The sequence below is a fragment of the Dasypus novemcinctus genome, chromosome 15, assembly GCF_030445035.2.
Source record: "Dasypus novemcinctus isolate mDasNov1 chromosome 15, mDasNov1.1.hap2, whole genome shotgun sequence".
In the NCBI taxonomy this organism is placed as follows: domain Eukaryota; kingdom Metazoa; phylum Chordata; class Mammalia; order Cingulata; family Dasypodidae; genus Dasypus; species Dasypus novemcinctus.
Window position 1 is genome coordinate 14,074,398 of NC_080687.1, and position 12,157 is coordinate 14,086,554.

The window sequence follows — 12,157 nt, forward strand, 5'->3', positions numbered from 1 at the left end:
TCCGAGTGTATCCGGGTAGGCATGGTTTCCCTACTTGGGCTGGACTACCTGGGGCCATCAAAGCTTTAGCCTTCAAACAGCCCTTCACTGAGACACCAGAGTCCTGACCCATGAAAGCTCATCATTTGCAGGTACCCAACCCCTTTTTAATACACACAATCCCTTGTCTTTTACAAGAGGACGGTAGTTTCAATAACACCACAACCTTCTCTTAAAACGATACCTACCGTATGTATATTTTGTAAAAAGGTAAAGCAATAATTCCTGAAAATATCCCAACATATCAAATCGCTAAAGTGGAAGCACTGATAATCACTTAGCAAAGTGTGCCTGCGATTGTTTCTCAGTGAAATAGCCGAGTCAACTGGGTGGACTGTTGAACTATGTTGGTCAACTTTTTCCTTCGAATTTTTATCCACACAAATGTGCTGCCTCACAAATCATTATAAGAGAGAGTATTTATCAGGATGGCTAAGAATCAGGGCAATGGGGTCCCACGTGTATTTTCACATTTCTCTGGGTGCTTTTCTGTCAATACGCATATTTATGTGGCCCTGAGAATAATTGTAATTATATAGATTTGTGTGTGGTTTGGGGTATAAGCCTCAACGCCCTTAATTTGATTTGGGAGGAGAGTAGTCACTGTTTTCATCGAGCAGCTGCTTCTCTTTTAAAGTTTCAGAATTAACTCACCATTAGGGCTAATGGTTAAATGTTAACTGGCTGGTGTCAGCTTAAGTTGAATCCAGTGAGATAATCCGATTAGACATTCATTTCTGTTGAAAGACCCCCAGCCCTTTATCTTTTCCAGAGGCAGTCCTGTCATTTCTGTGACGTCGGGCTCCTTGGGGATGTCTGATTATTTCCCATCCTCCGTCAAGTGCACTGCTGGGAAAGCCGTGGTCTTGTCCGCTGCGGTGGGACTTCCTGTTAGGAGGGTGTTCAGGCAGGAGTTCCCCGGGCACGCAGACATGACCAGAGGGTGGCAGTGTGTGATGAATCTCCCTGTGGTAGGGGATAGCCCTGGATTGCCTAAAGGCAATAAAAGTAAGTTTTCAGCGGCAGCAGCAGGGCCTCGGGAGACAGGGTGAAGTTCTCTCCTTGGCGGCATCTTCGTTCCTCTCTCCTCAACCAGTAGACCTTGGCCGTTTCCCCAAGTCTCCTCCACCCCCAGGCACCTGTTTTAAGGGAAATATGTCACGAAAGATAGGAGTCCTTTTTCCCTCCAGTGTTTTGGCTTATTAGAAGCCTGTTGTAAGTGTCTCCTGATGTGTGTCCCCTTTGAGAGGCAGATGCCATGAGGCCAGCAGACTCTGTTGTGACCATGACGCAAGTTGTGTATTGAGGTGCTTCACACTTTATTCTCCCCGCTGGTTCTCTGGCTCAAGCTTCAGCTCTAGACTAATTCTAGTGAGGATAGTCCTGCTCCTCCTTTGGACGGACCTACTCTGTGGAAATGTCTCAGTGTAGATGCGTAGTCGGGGTTACTAGCGTGGAATCGAAGGCATTAAACCCATTTGAGCACATGCATTTGCTATGGATTGAATTGTGGCCTCCAGAGACGTGCTCACGTCCTACCTGCTCGTCTTGTGAACGCAGTCCTCTTTGGAAGCAGGTTCTTTGAAGACGTGATTAGTTAAGATGAAGCCAGCACCAGAACCCCAGGCTTCAGAAGGAGCAGGGCCCTGCCGACACCTCATTTCAGACTTCAATAGGTTGGTGCAAAAGAAATTGCGGTTTTGGATCATGAATTTTAAATCATTATAACTAGGCTCAAATACATCTTTATTAATCAAAATAGGAGTTATTACAATCAACACATTTTTGCCAACGAGAAATAAGTTTGTTTATTCCTGTAGCATAAAAATCAGTGCTTTGGGATTCAACGAACTCTTGGAAGGCATTTTCTGCATCCTGCTGGTTGTGGAAGCGTTTACCCTAAAAAAGCTGTCAAGATGCTTGAAGAAGTGGTAGTCGGTTGGCAACAGGTCAGGTGAATATGATGGATGGGGCAAAACTTTGTTGCCCAATTTGTTCAACTTTTGAAGCACTGGTTGAGCAATGTGCAGTCAGGCATGGTTGTGAAAAAGACTAGGGCCCTTTCTGTTGACCAATGCCGGCTGCAGGCATTGCAGTTTTCTGTGCATCTCATGGATTTGCTGAGCATACTTCTCAGATGTAATGGTTTTGCCAGGATTCAGAAAACTGAAGTGGAACAGACCAGCAGCAGACCACCAAACATTGACCATGACCTTTTTTTGGTGAAAGTTTGGCTTTGGGAAATGCTATGGGGCTTCTTCTTGATCCAGCCATGGAGCAGGTTGACCCCAGTTGCCAAGTAAAATCCACTTTTCATCACACATCACAATCCGATTGAGAAATGGTTCGTTGTTGCATGGAGTAAGAAAAGACGACACTTTAAAATGATGATTTTTTTGGTTTTTGGTCAGTTCATGAGGCACCCATTTATCAAGCTTTTTCACCTTTCCAATTTGCTTCAAATGCTGAATGACCATAGAATGGTTGACGTTGAGTCCTTTGGCAACTTCTCATGTACTTGTAAGAGGATCAGCTTTGATGATTGCTCTCAGTTGGTCGTTGTCAACTTCCAATGGCCGGCCACTATGCTCCTCATCCTCAAGGCTCTCGTCTCCTTTGCAAAAGTTCTTGAACCGCCACTGCACTGTATGCTCATTAGCAGTTCCTAGGCCAAATGCATTGTTGATGTTGTGAGTTGTTTCCACTGCCTTACGACCCATTTTGAACTCAAATAAGAAAATTGCTCCTCTTTGATTTTTGTCTAACATCATTTCCATAGTCTAAAATAAATATAAAATAAACAGCAAGTAATAAGTCATTAGCAAAAAACAAAAAGAAAGACAGGAAATGCATGTTAAAATGTTATATACCATAATCACATTGATATAAGAACGTATTCCAATATCAAACAACAAATTCCAGCTATGCAAATCTGCAGTTACTTTTGCACCAACCTAATAGCTTCAGAACTGAGACCCCTGGGTCCTGCAGTTTTAAGCCATCCCTGTTGTGTACTTTGTTACGGAAGCCTTAAGGAATGGGGACGATTTTGTTAAAGATGGAGGGGATCAATTATTCATCCCATTCCTGCTGCAAGTTCTAAAGGATTGTGGTTAGACACCAGGAACGAAATAGAGATAAAATAGTAACTTTATTCAGGATTCCCTGGTGGTGGCTGGACTGAAGAATGGGGTGGCCCTCTTCTCTGAATGGAAGACAGTTTTGGCCCACCTGGCAAGGCTAACCTTCCTTCCAGGCGCAGTGGGAGAAGCAGGAGAATGGCAAGCCCTCTTCCTGCACTCCTCCAGCCCCCCACCTGGCCCCCACCTGCAAGGTCAAGTCATAGCTCGTGCCTAGGTTAGAATGCTGGCTGGCCCAAGGGCAGTGGGGGTTACCAGCCAGGCTCTACCTACAACCTGCTCTACACAGAAACTCATGGAGAGGGCGGGCATGCTTAGATGAAAATATTCATTTGCTCGGGTGGTGGAGAGGGTGGAGATGCTAGTGGAAGCCCTGCCTCGTGGGGTGAGACAAGGGGGTGGGGGGGGGGAGGAGAAGGGCTTCTGCTGACATCAGCCCTCGTGGCTGGTCCTTACTTGCGTCTGCAGACCTGGTATTGGGGAGACAGGACTTTGTGGAGAAAGAATGGGGAAACCATTCTGTGAGCCTTACTCTCCAGAATAAAAATGGCAAGCGGGAGGCCAGTCGGACTTTCGTTATCTGCTCCCTAAAAGACACACGTATGATTGCAAGCACTTGGTCAACTGTAAAATTCTCGTGCTTGCCATTTTGATCACCACCTGCTTTTCCAGCATCAGTGGTGGCAGAAAAACCTTTAAAATAAATGTGCTTTTCTTTGGGATTCTAAGAAAGCAGAATTGCTGCTGAGGAGACAGCATCCTATTGTCCAACTAGTCTTGGGAGGGGGAGAAGTTTAAGGGCTAGACAGGGTGGGGACAGTTTTAAGGGAAAAAAAAGTAGCCTAGATCGCTGGGACCTGCTGAAAGGAAAACAAGAAACACTGGGAGCTGATCTAGGCCTAAGAAGTAGTCCCGTGGCAGCAGGGCAGGCGATCCGGGTTAGTGTTCTGCAACCCTTTGCTCATCCTTGGTTACTTTGTTTCTTGCCAGATAGGTCTCAAGGCTCCTCTTTTCTGGAAGTTTGGAAACCAGCAGCCTGCTACTACCTGATGCTCACTACCAACTCAAACCCTGCTTCTAACCGTAATCCTCTCTTTCACCCAGCCTCTGACTTGAGCCACAGAGACGCCCGTGAAGGAGGTTGGATCTTGCACTACTTTCCTGCGGAAGTCCTGCCGGCTTCCCCCAAGGTTGGCAACGTGCTCGTTTGCACCACCTTTGCTGCCGCTGTCCTCTGTGCACGAATCCTAGCCAGGCAGGTCTACCACCACGGTTTTCTAAACTTGAAGGCATTTTTACGTTGCCTTGTTTTATGAGCGAGGACAAAGCCTCCTGCGGAAACAAATGAACTCCGCGTGGGGGGAGTCCAGCGCAGCGGGTTACGTTTTGCTCTGGCAGCTTTCGAGGTGGGTGTTCCTGGTGGGTGGGCGACCCCTCCCTCTCCTAAGGACCAGAAGGCTCTGCCTCCAGGAGACGGGAGAGAATGGAGAACCCGGCTACTCCTTTTGTTCTTTTTTTTTTATTTAAGCAAATCAATTTTATTGATACATATTGATAAAGCATGCAATTCATCCAAAGTGTACAGTCAAGGGTATTTTGTATAATCACATAGTTGTGCTTTCATCACTTCAATCATTGTTAGAGCATTGTCATTATTTCAATAATAAATAGAAACACGCAGACAAACAAGCAAACAAAGAAAATTCTTCATCTCTCCATCGCTCTATGCTTCCCCTGCTGTACAAAGCTGCTATTTCTGGTTCTTCTTGCACGATTATTTATTTATTAAGCAGTTTTACTGAGATATATTCATATACCAATCTATCCAAAGTGTAAAAGCAATGGCTTTTAGTATAATCACAATATTGTGCAGTCATCACCACAAAAATTTTTTAGAACAATTTCATTATCCCAAAAGAAAAACTCCACACCTCTTAGCAGTCCTACCACAGCCCTAAATAACCACTATTCTTATTTCATTTTTATAAATTGATTTATATTTACATTTTATATAAATGGAATCATGCAATATGTAGTACTCTATGTCTGGTTTCTTTCACGTGGCAAATTCTTTTGTTCTGATATTAACATCTTGTAGTATTAATGTACATTTGTTCAGCTTCAAAGAAAAATACTTGTTTTGCATTATTTTAGGAGATACCAGGGAGCAAACCAAGGGCCTCATACATGGGAAGCGGGTGCCCACCACTGAACTACATCCACTCCTGTATTTTGTTTCATATGTATCACATCATCTAGAACAGCACTGTACACTCAAATCTAAATTCCCTAAGTTATCTTGAGAAATGTTATTAGAATTTAAGCACTTGAGCATGTAGTATACACAATTTCTTAGGATGTATGATATTGCCCAATCAATATGCATCTTTAATTATATGCTGTGCCAAACCCAGTTTCTGTATTTAGGAAGTTTATAATATAATGAAGATGTGAGATATAAGCCCATTGAACTATTGTGATTAGTAATTGAAGAAAATGTGGCATTGGTGTGGAGAAAGTGGCCATGGTGGCTGCTGGGGGTAGGGAGTGGGAGGAAGAGATGTGATGTGGGGGCGTTTTCGGGACTTGGAGTTGTCCTGGGTGGTGCTGTGGGGACAGTTACTGGACATCGTATGTCCTCCCATGGCCCACTGGGTGGACTGGGGGAGAGTGTGGGCTATGGTGTGGACCATTGACCATGAGGTGCAGCAGTGCTCAGAGATGTATTCACCAAGTGCAATGAATGTCTCATGATGATGGAGGAGGTTGTTGTTATGGGGGGAGGAGTGGGGTGAGGGGGGAGGAGTGAGGTGAGGGGGGTGGGGGTATATGAGTATTTTTTGAACGTAACATTAAAAAAATAAAGATAAAAAACCCCACAAACTTATCCTCAACTGTGGTATTAGGAAATCAATAGTTAAATTATAAAATGATAAATCAACAAATAAATGTGTGCAACTATTCTTAGAGAAAATCAGCTACCAGTAATACTAAAAAAATGGTTAAAAGTGCTTACCCCTGGAATTCAGAAATGGGCATAGGGAAGGGGTAGGTGGGAATGGGAGCTCTTGCTTTCAAATAAGCCCCTTTATTCAGTTACATTTTTAGACCATATGTGTATTTAGCTTTGATTTTAAAAATCTACAAAATTAATGATTATCTTATGATTTTTAAAATGTTATTGAATTTATAACATTTTGTCAATAAATATTTTCTTCATTAATGGATGTTTAAAATAAACACTGTTTTATAGTGCTCTGAAATTTTGGTGAAAAAGTGATTTGTATATTTGAAATGCATTAGGAGCTTTGACAATTATTGCTCAGAAGAGTTAGAGAAAAGTATCAGTAAAATTGATGATTTTTCTAAGGAAAATTTCAGAGTCCAAATTTAAAGTAAAATGCCTAGGAAAAAATAAAACAAAACTTTTCCTTTATATATTTTTATATATTTTATATGCTTATACGTATATATTTTATGTATTTATTTTATGTATTCTACTTTACTCAGTATATATCATACATTATATTTTATATATTATATCATAATTATGTATTAATACATAAGTATATAAATATACAATGTTAATTATATAATATCAAAAATTATATTTTTTCTTGAAGTCGTATGTTAAGTATGAGTTTTAAACTCATAAATACAACACTGTAACCTTGGCACTTAATATAGCTACGTTTCTGAATAATTGACAATCTGGAATAATTCCATGTAAGAAAATCCTTTTATAAAGAACCAGTACTACCAGGAATATCAATCTGGAGGTTCTGTTTGTGTTACAAAGAATTCATTACAGGGCTTCTTAAATAGTGGTCTCACCAATCCAAAATTCAACTAAAGGTTTGAAAATTAAATTAATGCACAGCTTTTTAGGAACACACCCGTCATTTCAAGAATGTAGGCTTGTACAAAAGCAAGTGCTAGGAAGGGTGTGATTCCTTAAAAATGTGTGATGAATTTTCTGCCTCATTAACAACTGCAAAATGTTCTTTTCTTTCAAAGAAAACAGCATAGTAAAACCGTTTCAGTGTAAATGGGTAGGAAAGCAGGGACAAAAAGATGAAAATAGAAGATGAGCTCTTCTTCCTTACAGATACTGCCCATGGAATATCCACCTGGGTGGAATAAAATTGAGATGAACTTGCCAAAATTCTGGGCTTACTTAAGATCCATCATTTAATTTGTAACTTCATTTTCAGATTTGCCAGACATTTCGAAGATTATAATTCCCATGCCCAGTGACATTAAGATGTATGAAACAAGGCTAGACCAAGCATTAAAAGTTTACACTATTTACAATGGGCAACTAATCTGTCTGTTGTATTATGTTTTATGGAAAACCTTGATTACCCCAGGCCAATTGATTTGTGTGGAAAAATTTTGTCCCAGAGGAGTAAGAACTGAAGAGATCAAAGGGCTTTTGTCCTTCCCAGATGCTCGTGATTCTACATGTTCAACCTGAGATCTCAGTTACCAAAATAAAGGGAAAATAAATTTACTTGCCTACTGTAGCAACTGCCCTCTCCCCTTCGCTCTTCTGGATCTTCTTTTTCAGTTCATGATTTTCAACAGTTCTAGGTTTGCGTGCCCATCTGCTGGAGACTGGTTTTCAGAGAAAACTTAAGGTGGCCTTATGCACTGATAAGGGAAAAGAGAACGAACAAAGGAAATCCTCAAACAGAGCATCAGGTTAAACCACTGGTATGTTCTTTTGGCAAAGGTTGCATTGTGGGGTTGTGACTATTGCAAGGGTGCTTACTAACTAATCCAAACAGAGAAGCACAATATACGCCCTTCTGAGGGTAATGGAGACTGGGCTACGTGGGAGCTCACAGACAAAGAGAAAGGAGTTCGGCTCGGGGCGTGTCTCAACGTCCAGTTCTGTCAGTGTGGTTAGAAGCTTGAAACGTGTCTCATCACATCTCATTAACCCTGTGGAAGGCACGGGCCGCAAGGCCTCTCATTCCCTGATGGTCTCGTCATCCTGGACAAGGAGAGGAAAAGTTCAGCTCACAACGTGGGTGACAGTGGGTGCGAAGAACCCATCCTAAGTGAAGGAGTATTTCTCAGGCTACATATGAATATTCATCATTCCAGGTTTTGGCTTTTAAGATTCATATATTTGTATTTTTTGAAAATTTCGAGTAGGAGGAATGGTTACAGGATTCAAAATCCCCCAAATTAAAGAAAGGTGAATGATGACAAGCCTCCCTTCCACACCTGTCTCTTAGCCACCCCACTGTCACCACCCCTCCCCTTTGACGCTCAGACACCCACGTCACTAGTTCCTTGACTGCTCTTTCATATACAAGCAGGGGCACGTTATATACTCCTGCTTTCCTCTCCCTTTCTGTTTACATGAATAGTAATACACTATATACATTTTTCAGAATTTTGCTTTTTTCAGTTAACATGATGCTGTATCAACACACAAAGAGCAATTCTCTCTTTGTTTAAGCAGCAAAGCATTACATTGTATTAATATAAATATGCCATAATTTATTTAATTGGTTCTCTACTGTCAGATATTTGGATCACTTCCAGTTTTTGTTCATTTTTGTTTTGTTGATATTGTGAACACAGCTGAAATGGAAGCTTGTATAGACATAATTTTGCATTTTTGCAAATATATCTGCATACAAAGAATTGTTCTATTAAGGAGTGAATGTATTTGAAACTCTTAACAGATGTTGGCAATAGTCCTCTTTAGAGCTAGTACCAATTTATACTCCCAAGAGCAGCTGGGGTAGAACCTGTTTTCCCCTAACCTCCCCAGGGATATCTTATATTTGAGTTTTCCTACCTGATAAGTGTGTATCTCATGGTTTTTAAATTTTCTTCTATCATGGGGGAGCTTGGGCATCTTTTCTTATGTTTAAGAGTCTTTTTATTTCCTTTTCTATGAACTGTCCATTTTTCTGGTCACTTTTCTTTTGGGTTGTAGGTCTTTTTCTTACGGATACCTAGGAGCACTTAATTGTATTTCCGATTAGTCTTTTGATATTCCTTGTAGTGTTTTTGTGGGTGTGTCATGCAGAATGTTTCTTAAATTTTTCATGTCTTCTAGATTTTTAGTTGTATTTTGAAAGTTCTTTACTGTTAGAAAATTAGAATTAATTCTCTCATATTTACTTCTAATACTTCTTTATTCCATTTTTCTTACATTTAAATCTTTGGTTCACTTAGAATTGATCCTGGTGTATGGTACAAAGTATGAATTTAACTGTTTTTTTTCCCTCCAGTATGCTACCTGTTGTCCCCAAATCTTTCATTAAATAGCCTGTCCTTTCCCTACTAATTTGAGATGCATTGTTTATTATATCTTCTAGTATGTATTTGGGTGTATTTCTGGACTTTTTGTTTGTTTGATTGATTGATTTCTTAGGCCTCTTTTTTAAAAAATTCATGTGCCAGTATTATAGGTTTAAAATTTTTTTTTTAAATTAACACAGCGATTTTGTGTTTTCATAATTGCTCTTCTTTTTCAGTGTTTTCCTGGTTCTTATTGCTTGCTTGTTTTTCAACATGAATGTTAGAACCAGCTCATCTAATTAAAAAACAAAACAACAGCAAGAATAACAGAAAGCAATAAAAATGTCTATTGACCTTTAATTTCAAAATTAACAAAGCAATAATTGACATTTTTATGATACTGAAGTTTTCCATCCAAATGCTTGCATGTCATTCCATTTATTTAAATGTTCTCTTATTGATTTTCAGGTGTTCTTTATATAGCTCCTGCAACTTCTTGTTTCTTAATTCCGAAGTTCCTTAATTTTTTTGCTATTTGAGTGGATTCTGTATCATTAAGAGTTCAAATAGGAGACAAATGACACAATCTAAATTAGATAATCTGAGGAGATAGAAGTAGTGTTTACAAAAATGGGAAAAAGGTATGGGAAAACCAAGAGGGCAGAGTAGTACATTTGGGTAAACATCCATAGTCCCTCCTCTTTACCTCATCTAGACCCTGGTGGTTGAAGGGAGTGTAAATAAACTAAGAGAAGAGCTCCTACTGGAGGAGCTGTGAGGTCTGTGCTGGGACACAGCCTGCCCTCTGTGATCCAGCCAGAAGGGGGTTGGGATGGATGTGGGAATAAATAGACTACCTCACTCTTCTCCTTCCCTCAGATCTGTTGTTGGGACGTCCCATGGACCAAACCCAACCAAAGGCAAGAAGACAAGAAAGCCCATTGAAATAGTCAGTATAATAAAAGGTCCACCGTTATAGAGCAGGGTAGAGTTGGGTAAAGAATGAATTTGGAGAGCCAACAGAATATACAACACAATCTTTTCTTCCACTGAATCGTCTACTGACTATTATTTTTATATATGAAAGATATTGATTTTTGTTTATGGATTTTTTTTTCATTTTTGTATATATTTTGCGTTCAGTAAATACACAAATTTTAAGATTATATGTTCAATGAGTTTTGGCAAATGTATACAATTGTGCAAGCCCCTGCAAAATCAAGATATAGTATATATCCATCCCCCCAATTCCTTTTCAGTCCATCTTTCTCCCCAACCCTGGCCCAAGACCACCACTGATCTGCTTTTTGTCACTTAAGTTTGCCTTTTCTAGAATTTCACATAAATGGAATAATGCAACATGTCTTTTGGACCTGGCTTTTTTTACTTTACATGCTATTTTTGAGATTCCATTTTTGTTGTTGCATGTAGTTCATTGTGTCTTCTGGCTGATAATAATCACGAGAGTATGATAATGTAATATTCCATTGTGTGAATATACAATTTCAGTAAATATATCCATTTATTAATTCACTAGCTTATGGATAATTGTGTTGGTACCAGTTTAGTGTTACTAAGATATTGTTTTAACATTTGCATACATGTCTTAGTGTGGACATATTTAATGTTATAAGACATTGAGAAATTGCTAACTTGTTTTCCAAAAGAATTGTACCATTGTAGTACAACCACAGTAATATCTGAGTATTCCAGTTGTTCCTTTTCAGTGGCAATACTCAGTATTATCAAGCTTTTAAAACTTTTAAAAATTGGTTTGCTTGTCTTATTATTTTTTAATTTATTGAAGTATATTACTCATATACAAACATACACAAAAAAGAAGTGTATAGTAATAGTTGGGAACTTAACAAAACAAACATATATAACATCATACAGGACTCTCATACCTCACCCTACTATCAATACCTTGCATTGTTGTGAAACGTTTTAAACTAATGATGAAAGAGCATCTTCAAAATATTACTACTAGTCAAAGTATTTTCACCTAACCCACCCTATTATTATTTTTATATCATTTTTACATGAACATACATAAACAGTAAGTGTATAGTAAAAGTTGTGAACTTAAAAAGCAAACATGCATAACATCACACAAGAGTCCCATATATCAACCCACCACCACCACCTTGCATTGTTGTGAGACATTTGTTACAAATTATGAAAGAATATTGTCAAAGTCTTACTCCCACCTATAGTTCTTATCTTACATTTGGTGTTCCCCCCAACCCACCCTATTAATATTTTAAAAATATATTTTTATGACAGAAGTTGTAAACTTACAAAACTATTATGCCCATGTGCAGAATTCCCAAACAACACCCCTCTATTAATGCACCACACTGTGGTGGAACATTTAGAACAGATTATGAGATAATATCATCCAATTATTACAAGGTCCATAGCATACATTTGGCACACTTTTTCCATACTCCCCCATTATCAACACAGTACATCTTTGGCATAGATGCAAGAATATTACATTATTACTGTTAACCACAGTCCATAGGTCACTCCAATTGTATTTTTCCCATGTTTCTCCACATTCCCACCACCCTGCAATAGTGATGTATACCTGCTCTGACTCACAAAGGATACTCTTGCATCTGTGCCATCAACAATAATTCTCATCCACCTCTGGATTTACTGTGCTATTCAGTCCCTAGATTATTTTCTAGTGTTCTGTCATTTGG

The 12,157-nt window shown here is 39.4% G+C and overlaps 1 pseudogene; it reads right to left on the minus strand.

Annotated features, from left to right (window-relative positions):
- Positions 1-1,788: 1,788 nt before the first annotated feature.
- On the minus strand, positions 1,789-2,816 carry LOC139436484 (histone-lysine N-methyltransferase SETMAR-like; annotated as a pseudogene).
- Positions 2,817-12,157: the final 9,341 nt, after the last annotated feature.